General features: G+C 36.8%; 1 protein-coding gene across 2 annotated transcripts in view; it reads right to left on the bottom strand.

Annotated features, from left to right (window-relative positions):
- Positions 1–14,596, bottom strand: part of CTNNA3 (catenin alpha 3) — a 1,725,986-nt gene that overhangs the window by 1,670,616 nt on the left and 40,774 nt on the right. Inside the window, exon 1 of one of the 2 annotated variants that reach the window (XM_059054939.2) lies at positions 12,997–13,182. The exons of the other annotated variant lie outside the window; for it this stretch is intronic. The gene's annotated coding sequence lies outside the window, so the exon portion shown is untranslated. Of the gene's footprint in view, positions 1–12,996; positions 13,183–14,596 lie in introns of those variants that run through there. 2 annotated transcript variants of the gene reach the window in all.

The raw sequence follows: 14,596 nt of genomic DNA, 5'->3' as shown, positions 1-14,596 counted from the left end.
AGCCCTCCGCAGCATGTGGGATCTTCCCAGACCGGGGCACGAACCCATGTCCCTTGCATCGGCAGGTGGACTCTCAACCAGTGCACCACCAGGGAATCCCGAACAATTCTTTTTTTAATTTTCACCACAAACTGGTAGCAATTTCCTTTTGAAAAGAGAACCATAGGGCTTCCCTAGTGGTGCAGTGGTTGAGAATCTGCCTGCCAATGCAGAGGACATGGGTTTGATCCCTGGTCCAGGAAGATCCCACATGCAGCAGAGCAACTAAGTCCGTGTGCCACAGCTACTGAGCCTACGCTCTAGAACCCACGAACCACAACTAGTGAGCCCGCGTGTCACAACCACTGAAGCCCACACACCTAGAGCCCACGCACTGCAAAAGAGAAGCCACCACAATGAGAGGCCTGTGCACCACAACAAAGAGTAGCCCCCACTCGCCGCAACTAGAGAAAGCCCATATGCAGCAACAAAGACCCAATGCAGCCAAAGATAAGTAAATTAATTAATTAATTAATTTAATTTAAAAAAAAAAAAAAAAGAGGACCAGAGAACTGAGGATCTGAGGTCAAGGCAGAAGAAAGATGTATTTTCACTGTATACCCTTTGTGACGAATGCTATGTTTGCTAACACCCCATCCAGCCCTCGCCCAGCTTTCCTCCTCTACTAGAGAGACTGGAAAGCTAAGAAACCTGCTCTTCTCAGACTCCCTTGAAGTAGTGGGACCCAGATTTCACCAATCAATGACAGCTTGGGTGAGATTTTTAAAGGTCACAGGCATCAGATCCTTCTGGGAAAGTTGTGGTAGGACTCTACAGCCCAGTGCAAAAGCCAGGAAAAATGGAAGCTAGTACACCCGTAGGAACATTCCTCAGGTATACTTGAACATTTTTCCTAGCTGCATTGTCTTTGGCTGTTGCTCTGGCTCTCCAGGAGAATCTATGAACTATCAAATATCATTTATGAAACTCTTTCTGCTGGAGCTAGCCGGAGCAGACTCTTTGTTGCAATCAAGAACCCTAGCTAATGGGAAGCAGCCACATAGCACAGGGAGATCATCTAGAGGGGTGGGATAGGGAGGGTGGGAGGGAGACACAAGAGGGAGGGGATATGGGAATATATGTATACATATAGCTGATTCACTTTGTTATAAAGCAGAAACTAACACACCAATGTAAAGCAATTATACTCCAATAGAGATGTTAAAAATAAAACAAGAACCCTAGCTAAGGCACCCTTTGCTAAAATTAAAAATAAAAATAAATGTACATATATAAGTTTTTCAGTTTAAAAAATTAAGTTGGTTTTTTTTTTTGTGTGTGGTACGCGGGCCTCTCCCTGTTGTGACCTCTCCCGATGCAGAGCATGGGCTGGGGACACGCAGGCTCAGCGGCCATAGCTCATGGGCCTAGCCACTCCGCGGCATGTGGGATCTTCCCAGACCGGGGCACGAACCCACGTCCCCTGCATCGGCAGGCTGACTCTCAACCACTGCGCCACCAGGGAAGCCCTAAAAAATTAAGTTTTATAAAAATGTTTTTAAAATAAAATTTATGTGGGCTGGATGGTGGTACAGTTCAGGGAGGACACACCTAACTGAAGAAGCAAATCCAAATGAGCAAGCCCAAAGATCTGGGTCCCCAATTCCCATTTGAATATCAGCTGTGTCTCAACCACCAGAGGCCATCTTAGAAATGCAAATGTGGACTCAAATCAATGGCTCCCCTTCTTACAAATAATAGCCAATTTTAAAAATATGATGGAAGGAAAGATACCAAAATATGATGGTACCAAAGATACTTGTGTAAAATGTATAAAATACTTGCAAAAAGACAACTTTAAAACTCTACTGAAGAATGTAGAGAAAGAATTGAGTAAACAAAAAGATGATGTATAGGTAGATTAAACATTAAAAAGGCATTATTTCTCCCTAAATTAAAATACTCACAGGCTATTATAATAATTTTATAAAATGTTACACTAAAATTCATCTGGAAATAAACATTATGTAATTACATGTAGGAAAATCCTGAAGGGGCAAAAAAGAATAAGGAGAAAGATTAATCCTTCCAGATATTAAAACATGTTATGAAATAAAGTTATTTTTAAAGTAGGGAATGCATCAGCAAGGTAGCAGGATACAAGATTAGTATAATGAAATCTGTTGCATTTCTTTACACTAACAATGAAAAAAAAATCCCATTTAAAATCACGTCAGAAAAATAAAATACCTAGGAATAAACTTAAAGGAGATGAAAGACCTATAAGCTGAAAACTATAAAACACTGACAAAGTAAATTGAAGACGATTCAAAGAAATGGAAAGATATTCCAAGCTCTTGGATTGGAAGAATTAATATTATTAAAATGGTCATACTACCCAAAGCAATCTACATATTTAATGCAATCCCTATCAAATTGCACATGACATTTTTCACAGATCTAGAACAAATAATCCTACAATATACATGGAACTACAAAAGATCCAGAATTGCCAAAGCAATCCTGAGGAAAAAGAACAAAGCTGGAGGCATAACCAGATTTTAGACTATACTACAAAGCTACAGTAATCAAAACAGTGTGGTACTGGCACAAAACATATAGACATAGATCAATGGAACAGAATAGAGAGCCTACAAATAAACTCATGCACCTATGGTCAATTAATCTATGACAAAGGAGGCAAGAATATACAATAGAAAAAAGACAGTGTCTTCAACAAGTGTTGGGTGTGGGGAAAGCTGGGCAGCTACATGTAAATTAATGAAATTAGAAAACTCCCTCACACCATATACAAGAACAAACTCAAAATGGTTTAAAGACCGAAATATAAGAAATGACACCATAAAACTCCTAAAAGAGAACATAGGCAAAACATTCTCAGACATAAATTATAGCAATATTTTCTTAGATCAGTCTCCCAAGGCAAAAGAAATAAAAGCAAAAATAAACACATGGGGCCTAATCAAACTTCAAAGCTTTTGCACAGCAAAGGAAACCATCAACAAAATGAAAAGACAACCTACAAAATGGGAGGAAATATTTGTAAACAATGTGACCAACAAGGAGTTAATATCCAAAATATACAAAGAGCTCATACAACTCAATATCAAAAAAATAAACAACCCAATCAAAAAATGGGCAGAAGATCTAAGTAGACATTTTTCCAAAGAAGTGAGAGATGGCCAACAGGCACATGAAAAGATGATCAACATTGTTACTTATTAGAGAAATGCAAATCAAAAGCACAATGAGGTATCACCTCACAACACTCAGAATGGCCATCATTTAAAAATCTACAAATAAATGCTGGAGAGGGTGTGGAGAAAAGAGAACTCTCCTACACTGTTGGTGGGAATGTAAATCGGTGCAGCCACTATGAAAAGCAGTATGGAAGTTCCTCAAAAAACTGAAACTAGAGTTACCATATAATCCAGCAATCACACTTCTGGGTATATGTCAAGAAAAAAAATGAAAACTCTAATTCAAAAACATACATGCACCCCAATGTTCATGGCAGCATTAGTTACAGTAGCCAAGACATGGAAATAACCCAAGTACCCATCAACAGATGATTGGTTTGAGAAGATGTTGTGTATATATATATATATATATATATATATACATATATACACACAATGGAATATGACTCAGCTATAAAAAAGAATGAAATACTACCATTTGAAGCAATACGGATGCACCTAGAGAACATTACACTTAGTGAAGTAAGTCAGACAAAGACAAATACTATATGATATCACTTATATGTAGAATCTAAAATGAATAATACAGGGCTTCGCTGGTGGCGCAGTGGTTGAGAGTCCGCCTGCCGAAGCAGGGGACGCAGGTTCATGCCCTAGTCCGGGAGGATCCCTCACGCCGCGGAGTGGCTAGGCCCGTGAGCCATGACCGCTGAGCCTGTGCGTCCAGAGCCTGTGCTCTGCAATGGGAGAGACCACAGCAGTGAGAGGCCCACGTACCACAAAATAAATAAATAAATAAATAAATAAATAAATAAATAAATAAAATGAATAATACAAATGAATCTATATATAAGACAAAAACAGACTCACAGACATAGAAAACAAACTTATGGTTACCAAAGGGGACAGGGAGGGAGAGAAGGACAAATAAGGAGTATGGGATTAACAGATACAAACTACAATACATAAAATAAATAAGCAACAAGGATTTACTGTATAGCACAGGAAATTATATTGAATATCTTATAATAACCTATAATTGAATACAATCTGATAAAGGAAATAACTGAATCACTTTGCTATATACCTGAAACTAACACAATATTGTAAGTCAACTATCTTCAATTTAAAAAAAAATTTTTTTAATAAATAAATAAGAACAGAAAAGGGGGGGGGGGGAAAGTAGGGACTGCAGAAAAATTAGATAAAAATATTACCAGAACAAACTTATGGTTACCAAAGGGGAAAAGCAGGGTGGGATAAATCAGTTTGGGATTAACATATACACACTACTATATATAAAATAGATAACCAACAATGACCTACTGTATAGCGTAGGGGACTCTAGTCAATATTCTGTGATAACCCATATGAGAAAAGAATTTGAAAAGGAATGAATATATATATATAGGTATAACTGAATCACTTTGCTGTACACCTGAAACTAACATAACATTGTAAATCAACTACACTTGATATAAAATAAAAATTTTTTAAAAAGAATATTACAGAACAGGAAGAAGAGTGAAACACAAACTCTAATATAAATTTAGCTTATGATAAAGATGGCATTTTAAATTAGCAGGAAAGGGGACTTCCTGGTGGCCCAGTGGCTAAGACTCCATGCTCCCAATGCAGGGGGCCTGGGTTTGATTCCTGGTCAGGGAACTAGATCCCACATGCCACAACTAAGAGTTCACATGCCGCAACTGAAGGTCCCACATGCCACAACTAAAAAAAGATCCTGCATGCTGCAACTAAAGATCCCACATGCCACAACTAAAAAAAAAGTATCCCACATGCCACAACTAAGATCTGGCACAGCCAAATAAATAAAAAAATATTTTTTAATTAAAAACAAATTAGCAGGAAAAAGAGTGACTCAAATAAATCATATTAGACGAACTAAATAAACATTTAGAAGAAAAATTAAAATACAGCTTACTCCCAGCCTCACTCATTTGCTCAAAATCAATTCCAGATGTAGCAAAGACTTTTAAATTCTGAAAGAAAGTATGAGTGAATTTATATATAATACATTTATGTATAATAATTGAAGTAGAAATTCCTTTCTAACCAAACACAAAATCCAGAAACCATAAAGGAATAAGTTTTAAAAATTGAACACAAAAATATTTTATTTTATGTATGATTTTAAAATAAAACATAAAAGTAAACAAACAAACAAACAAACAAACAAATTTGGAGAAAATAATTGCAACACATTAAACAGACAGAAAGCTAATTTGCTTAATTTACTATGAGGGAATAAAGAGAAAAAAATGAGTACCAGAACTCCTTGCCAGAGCAATCACACAAGAAAAACAATAAAAAGCATCAGATTTGGAAAGGAAGAAGTAAAACTGTCTCTATTTGCAAATGACATGATTTTATATACAGAAAATCTTAAAGATCCTACTGAAAAACTGTTAAATCTAATCAATGGATTTCAAAAAGTTGCAGGATACAAAATTAACATACAAAAACCAGTAGCATTCCTATACACTAGCAACGAATTATCTGAAAAAGAAAGAAAGAAAACATTTCCATTTACAATAGCGTGAAAAACAATAAAATACTTGGGAACAAACTTAACCAAGAAGGTGAAAGATCTCTACTCTGAAAACATTGATGAAAAAAATTGAAGACACAAATAGATGGAAAAGTATCCCATGTACATGGATTGCAAGAATTAACATTGTTAAAATGTCAATCTCTAGACTGACCAAAAACCATCTAAAGATTCAACGCAATTCCTATCAAGATTTCAATGGCATTTTTTCAGAAGTAGAAATAAACAATTCTAAAGTTTATATGGGACCAGAAAGGACCCAGAATAGCCAAAGTAATCCTGAGAAAAAAGAACAAAGTGAGAGGCATCACACTTCCTTATTTCAAGCTATACCATAAAGCTATAGTAATTAAAACAGTATGGTACCTGCATAAAAATGAAAAATAGACCAGTAGAACAGAATAGAGAAACCAGAAGTTAACCTAAACATAAGGTCAACTAATATTTGACAAGGAAGCCAATAATACTCAATAGAGAAGAGTCTCTTCAATAAACGGTGTTAGAAAAAATGAATATTCACATGTAAAAGAACAAAACTAGACCCCTATTTTATACCACTCACAAAAATTAACCTGAAATGGATTAGAGACTTGAATGTAAGGCCTAAAACCATAAAACTTCTAGAAGAAAACATAAGCAGTAAGCTCTTTGACATCAGTCTTAGTAATATTTTTTTGGATGTGTCCCCTCAGGCAAGGGAAATGAAAGCAAAAATAAACAAATGGGGAACTTCCCTGGTGGCGCAGTGGTTAAGACTCTGTGCTCCCAATGCAGGGGGCCCAGCTTCGATCCCTAGTCAGGGAACTAGATCCCACATGCGTGCTGCAAATAAGAGTTCACATGCCACAACTAAGGCGCCCATGTGCCACAACTAAGAAGCCCGTGAGCTGCAACTAAAGAGCCCACGTGCCACAGCTAAGACACAACACAACTAAATAAATAAATAATTAATTTTAAAAATAAACAGATGGAACTACAGTAAACTAAAAAGCTTCTGCACAGCAAAATAAACAAAGTGAAAACATAACCTACAGAATGCAAAAAAATACTTGCAAATCATATATTCAATGAGGGGTTAATATCCAAAATAAATAAAGAACTCATTCAACTCAACAGCAAAAAAACAAATAACCCAATTAAAAATGGGCAAAAGACCTAAATACACATTATTCAGAAGACTATATACAAATGGCCAACAGGTACATAAAAAGATGCTCCACATCACCAGTTGTTAGGGAAATGCAAATCAAAACCACAATGAGAGGGCTTCCCTGGTGGCGCAGTGGTTGAGAATCCTCCTGCCGATGCAGGGGACACGGGTTCGTGCCCTGGTCCAGGAAGATCCCACATGCTGCAGAGTGGCTAGGCCCGTGAGTCATGGCCGCTGAGCCTGCGTGTCTGGAGTCTGTGCTCTGCGATAGGAGAGGCCACAAGAGTGAGAGGCCCGCATATCGCAAAAAAAAAAAAAAAAAAAAAACACAATGAAATATCACCTCACACATGTTAGACTGGCCATAATCAAAAAGATAAGAGATAACATGCATTGGCAAGGATGTGGAGAAAAGGGAACCCTGTGCACTGTCTTGGTGAGATTGTAAACTAGTACAGCCACTGAAGAAAACAGTATGGAGTTTCCATAAAAAATTATAAACAGCACTACCATATAATCAAGCAATTCTACTTCTGGGAATACATCCAAAGGAAACTAAACACTAACTCAAAAAGATACCTGCACCCCCATGTTCATAGCAGCACTATTCACAACAGCCACAACATGGAAACAACTTAAGAGTCAATCAGTAGGTGAACAGATGAAGTTGTGGTCTATTATGTACCTGTGTAGTGGAATATTATGCAGCCATAAAAAATGAGGAAGTCTTGTCATTGAGAGCATTATGTCAGGTGAAATAAGGCAGACAGAGAAAGAAAAATATTGTATGAGCTCATTCATATGTGGAATCTAAAAACAAAACAAAAACTAAACTCATAGAAAAAGAGATCATATTTGTGCTTACCAGAGATGGGGGTGGGTGAAAGGAGAATTGGAGGAAGGTGGTAAAAAAGGAACAAACTTCCAGTTATAAAATACATAACTACTTGGGATGTAATGTACCATATGATTATAGTTAACACTGCTGTATGACATGCATGAATGTTATTAAGAGAGTAAATCCTAAGAGTTCTCATCACAAGGAAAAAACTTTGGTTTCTTTTTTCCCTTTTCTTTCTTTTTTTTTTTTTTTTTTTGTGGTACGCGGGCCTCTTTTTTTTGTGTGTGGTACGCGGGCCTCTTCACTGCCGTGGCCTCTCCCGTTGCGGAGCACAGGCTCCGGACACGCAGCGGCCATGGCTCACAGGCCCAGCCGCTCCGCGGCATGTGGGATCTTCCCCGACCGGGGCACGAACCCGTGTCCCCTGCATCGGCAGGCGGACTCTCAACCACTGCGCCACCAGGGAAGCCCCCTTTTCTTTTTATTGTATCTATATGAAATGATGGATGCTAACTAAACCTATTGCAATAATCATTTTACAATACAGTTGACCCTTGAACAACGTGGGGAGTAGGAGCACTGACCCTCCCAGCAGTCAAAACTCCACAGATAGTTTATAGTCACTGTTCATATCCATGGTTCCTCCATATCTGCAGCTCTACATCCGGAGATTCAACCAACCACAGATCATGTAATACTATAGTATTTACTATTGAAAAAAATTCACTTCTAAGTGGACCTGTGCCATTCAACCCATTTTGTTCGAGGGTCAACTGTATATGTAAGTCAAATTTATTTAGAGAGATACACCTTCCATAGACAGAATGTGGTCTGTCTCAAAAGGCAAGAGCAGCCTTGGGAGAAACAACTCCACAGACAGAGTGTGAGCCATCTCAGAAGGCAAGAGGCCCCAAAATATGGAATGGTTAGTTTTTATGGGCTGGGTAATTTTATCGGATAATGAGTGGGAGGATTATTCCAACTATTTTGGGGAAGGCATGGGTATTTCCAGGAACTGGGCTACCGCCACTTTTTGACCTTTTATGGTTAGCCTCAGAACTGTCATGGCACTGGTGGGTATGTCATTTAGCATGCTAATGTATGACAATGAGCATATAATGAGGCTCAAGTTCCACTGGAAGTCAAATTCTCCACCATCTTGGACCTAGTTGATTTTAAACAGTTTATGTCGTGTCCTGTGGCTATGTCATTCTTTTAAAGGTTGTGCCCTGACCACTTCCCTCCTGTTTCACATACAGTAGTAAAATACCATGAAGCCATTGAAAAGAATGAGGCAGGTCTACATGAATTGCTATGCATCTGTCTTAACTAAATGTAAGTGTCCTAATTCAGGGAAAATGTGGGGATGCAAGATGCAGATCAATATGTATAGCATTAAGCCCTTTTTTCTTGACCTAAATCAGGGTTCTGTAAGTTAGCAAGAGCAGAATGCTCTTATTGCATAGGCAACCAGCAGTGCCTATCACCGATTATTTGATTCTTAAAACTAGGATTCCTTTGGTACCCCATATTGGGGAAATAGGAACTGCTGATTCTAACAGAAAAGCTAGTTAATCATGCAAAGTTCCATGGAAACATAATCTATGAGCTCCAGCCCTGGACTAAGACAGACCCTGGTACTTCTAGAGAATCACAGAGAGGTAGGTTTTACTTCTCACTCTCTCTTCATCTCTATCCACAAAAACACAAACACTAGAAAGGAAACACCATATGGGCAGGGCTTTATTTTGGTTCACTAGTATCTATCCCCAGAACTAAGAATAATATCTGGTACACAAGTCATCTAGAAAGAGTAATGTAGCCCTTTGAGGAATCCTGCCTCTCAGTTATTCTATGTGTTCTCAATGAGCTAACCTAGGGCCTTTTTGCATTGATATTACCTCCAGAAGCCTCATCAACTGAGACCTGGTAATTCATTTATTATCTAGTTAATTGTACACCTCGATCCCAATTTTCTACTCCATATGCCTATAAATAAGGAAGATAAATGCTTGTACGGTCCCTTTCATCTGTTTCAAGTAACAGATTGAGAACTGTTGATCACATTTTGAATGGTGCTAATGCAAAATAGGGTCTAAAGTCTTCAAGTTCCAGTACTTGAAGGTCTTTCTTTGTGCTAAACATTGCCTTCTCCATCAAATGTTTTTCATCATTAATGGAGGGACTTGAGGCAGCACAAGCATACCAGTTAGGATAATGAAAAGCAGGAAAAAGAGGTGAGGGAGTGGCAGTGACAAATAAATTTGACCTAATTTACAATTTTGCACATAGGAACTTAGTTACTTCTCAGACCCTGGAAGTTAGTGATTAAATTGGTAGCAGATTACTGGCTGTGTCCCAGACAGCAATAATGTAGTTAAAAATAATAATTAAGCATGTGAAAATCAGGTGCAACAGTTAATAGTCATGTTAATTTTCAAAAATTCTATAGTCTCAATTACCTGCCACTTTCCATTAGGTTTGCAACTTGGCTAAACTCAGGAGTTCCACCCACAATATCATGTCACTTAAAATCCAGTATCCTAACAAGATTTAGAAAATCATGCTTTTTGAGTCTCTAGACTAACATTCCCATGAGCCAATGATCCATAAATAAACACTATTTTTAAGTCTTCATTACGAAGCACATAGTTTCTCTTCAGGCAATATTGGGCTGCCAACTTCTCTACTTAAGTCTTAATCCCTTCTATTCCAAAGAAAAAATAGAAACATGCAAGCAGAAGTTCAGAGTGAATAAAGAATGGAACTCCCATCTTTCCATACCTATGATATTTCTCTAAATATCACTGAAAAAATAAAATCTACAATTTAAAAATTTTTAATACAGGCAGAATATATTCTTTAAGAATTCATAACCCTCTACCTCACCTCCCATCAAATACTGATGTCTCTACTCTCTCCAACTTTGATTTGTGTACCAGCCACTACCTCCAAAAATCAAATCGTTTTATTTATCACCAATTTCTTAGTTTTTTTACTTCAATATATTCTATTTCTACAACCATAATTCCCAAATTCAATACCAATAACAGAATTAAAATTTCATATCTTCCCTAACTCCCACCCTACCCATGCCTTATTCCATTCTCATGTTTCCCTAAGCAGAAAATCCCAAAACTGAAACTCTGCTTTTGCATGTACCATCTATCCTTCTTCTTTCCACTTTGCTGCCTACAGATTTTCTCCAAATAATTCTAATTTCCACAAAATTTTATTATAAAATATTTGTTCTTCCTAATTCTATTTCTTTGCCACAGTTGGATCATAAAATTCATATAAATCAGAATAACATATAGATGATTCTCTACAAAGGTTATTTATAAATTCTAAAGTCCAAAATAATGTAAACAGTCAATTAAACTGTGTGTTGGTTTCAGGGAAAGATGAAGAATTTTTAACATGTAACTTTGTTGATACCTGTGAAAGTCCATAAGTTGAAATTTTGTAAGTAGAGGAGATTCTGTCCTTCCAAATACTAAGTATATTGCTATCTATGTGCCTGATAACTGTGTTTTGCATCTCATGGACACTCAATAAATATTTCATTTGGGAGATAAGGAATTTTACAAAGCCTTAAAAGAAAAACAGTAAAAACCCATCTTCTTAAAAATCACAATCTTTGCCTTCAACTCTAATGTTCTCTAATCTGACAAGTCCACATTTAGGAACAAAGCTTAAAGAAATGACCTTTAAAATAAATAAATAAATACACACACACACACACACACACACACACACACACACACACAACACAGCACCTAGATGTTCAAAAATCATTAAAAAAAATTATATCCATTCACTTGGAAGAATGTTAGCAATCTAAAATAACATCTATGTAGATTAGGTAATATTATATGGAAAATATTTTCGTAAAGGTTAAATGAAAAAGCAAGGTTCCAAATTTTATCTACAATATTACTGCAATTCATTTTAAAGCTGTACAGAGAAAAAAGACTAAAAGAAAATGCATCAATGAGATTACAGATCATTTTTTTCTGTGCTTTCAAAATTCCTACAATGAGCTCATATTACTTTTATAATGAAAAGAAAATAAGTTTTACTATAAAAATCCCAATATTTTACTCAGTTAAGAAGGAAGACACAGACCATGTATAGGACACAACAAATAGAAATAGCTGTATATATGCTGTTGGCATTTTGGGCTTCTCCATTTAACAAATGTGTCCTATGCTACTATTTAGGTAATTCCTTATAGTGGGTAATGAAATTGTAATAGTCCATCCAAATATGCCATTCGAATTTGACTACTGATAATCCACATCTCCAAGTCACAATTTTTCTCATATATGCTGACATTTTAGTCTGTCTAAAAAAGCTAGCCACAAACCCAGGACCAAGGCTAACCTGAAATCCTATTTTTCCCACATGTGTGTTTTAAGCAAATCTTTGGATCTCCTGTATCTTCAGATATGTTTCAACTGTCTTTCTCAATGGTGCATATCCATAACTCAAAACCTCTACAGTTAATGAACTTCCTGATACCTAACTAAATTTCTTCTTGTTTCCATTCGTACTTATTCCTCCCAGTTCTGTCCTCAGTGCAACTGACAGCAATTGCTCGCAGTCACTCAAACACCATCAGATAGCGACCTTCTCTTTACATTATTACTTCCCATATTCATCTCATACAGTGTGATTTTCATCTGATTATAAATGGCGGTAAAAACAGCTCTGAGAGATTCCTCAATTTCTTACTGTTACTGCCAATTATAAAACAAATATATAAGGCAAATATTAAATTCAAAAATTAAGGCTTTTGCCACTATATCGTTTTTTAAATCTCCCATTTACTGTGAACAAGCTTTGGCTTGAAAGTAAAGCCCCTTCAAATATTTTGCCCCAGCCCCATGCCAAAGCACAAGCATCCAGACAACATCTTATCTCTTCCTGCACAGGATCCCAATCGGGTTCTTATAGCCAGAAACTCTCTGAATGCAAAGCACGACCTTGGCTACTAGCTTCCCCTGGCACTAGCTTGAAAGTTATTTATAACTTTAAACTTAGCGTGAAAGCCTACATTTCTCACCATAACTAGTCAAAACATTCACGTTTTATATAATAATGTGTTCTTTAATTCAGAAAGAAACCCCACATTTTAAACCTACAATATATAACTAAGGCACAGCAATTTCAATGCAGAAACAAAAAAGCACTGAAGTCCAGCTCCTCTTTTTACAAACTTGACTCTTACCTTTCTGTTGCTTCCTATAAAGTAAATGAGTTTAAAAATTCAGCTCTTGTAGGAAATTTTCCAAAAAGAGTTTTGGGGAGAAAAAAAAAAGACGACTTCTTGGTTAGTCACAGAGTTACAGAGTACCAAATTGAGAGGCAGTGACAGTGGGGCAGTCACTTCAGCTGAGCGTCATTCACCCAGGATGAGAAAGAAGGGGGAGGTTACAAACCAGGGTGGGTGGTATCTAATCCTGAACTGCTAGTCACTGACCTCACTGACAACTTGTTACTGAAAATACTTTGTTGAAAAAGGCCAGACACATACTTTTGCCTAGAGATCTACAAACAAAGCTGTCAGGAAGCTCTAAATAAGTTAGATCTGCATTTCTCTAGTCCCTTTCCAAAATAAGGACCTCTTACATCTAATTAAAGCTGAACGCTGGAATTATCAAGAGTGAAAAATGATAAAGCAGGAATAGTCCAGGAAATCCACACATCAAAATATCAATTATGTAAAATTCAGTGTCTTCAGTACCACAGAATTATGTGTCACATCTGAGACAGTGTCTTTCCTCTGAAATCTTACCTGTCTCATACCCTTGCACCAAGCATCACACTCTCTGCTTCTGGGATTTATTTGGACCTACATAATTATCAGTAAAGAATGTAAAGTGAAGATTTACCAAAAACTCCACAGGTGGAACCATTATTAAAGTCACCCAAAAAAACAAATTTTTCCAACAAAATTTCTTTTTTCTATGGCTATTCTTTTTCATATTTCCTCTTTCCTTTTGTTTAATCTCCTCTCCATCAACATCTTACTAGTCACTGGAACAATCTTGCATAGCCCTGCCTTAAGCTTTATCACTTCATCTATTCCTTGACACCCCACTTGAACTTGTACCATATTTCCTTAGGCATTACCGCTTTTGTGACTTTCTTCCAATAGCTTCTAAAAAGAGCGAGTGGTAACTGCCCCTAAAACAGAACTACTCATTTGAGTTTGGGCATTCCTGTTCTTAAAAGACTGAATTCAAAAAATTTTAAAAGCATTTATTTATTAGCTCTACAGACACTCTTAGAACAAATATGAGGGAGCTGAGAGGAAAAGGCAAGGTCTGGAAATTGTCAGAGAATCAATTATGAAAGAGGTTTCATTTTATATGATTTCTAGGGAAATCTGTGAAATATTTTTATGTAGCTTCCTCTAAAATGTGCATAACTGACATTACATTTACCTAAAGATTCTTAGTTGCTAACATACTGTCCTCTCCAAATTTTTTTAAAGCAGCTTTTTCCCACTGGAGAATCTAGGAACAGCCTCTTTTCACAGTGAAAACAAAGAGTAAGTTTTATGTCTCTCACTCCATTTTTCTTGAATAAAGAAATCACTTGACACTTGCAAAATAGAAGTTTTTGTTTTAGAGCTTTAATAATGAATGTTTTCTAAACACAGACTGTTGAATTGAGCCCAAGATTAGATATCCAAATTCTATTATGAGCCAGCCTGCCCCCACTTTAAAGGCACAAATAAGTTATTTACCTGCTCTGTACCTCTCCTTTCCATCTGCAAAATGGAGATGAAAACCCCTATTCTTCCTATCTACTTTTCAAGGGAT

Source organism: Kogia breviceps, chromosome 2, assembly GCF_026419965.1.
Source record: "Kogia breviceps isolate mKogBre1 chromosome 2, mKogBre1 haplotype 1, whole genome shotgun sequence".
Lineage (NCBI taxonomy): Eukaryota > Metazoa > Chordata > Mammalia > Artiodactyla > Physeteridae > Kogia > Kogia breviceps.
Note: the sequence above shows the minus strand (reverse complement) of the source record. Positions and strands in the feature narration are given on the sequence as shown.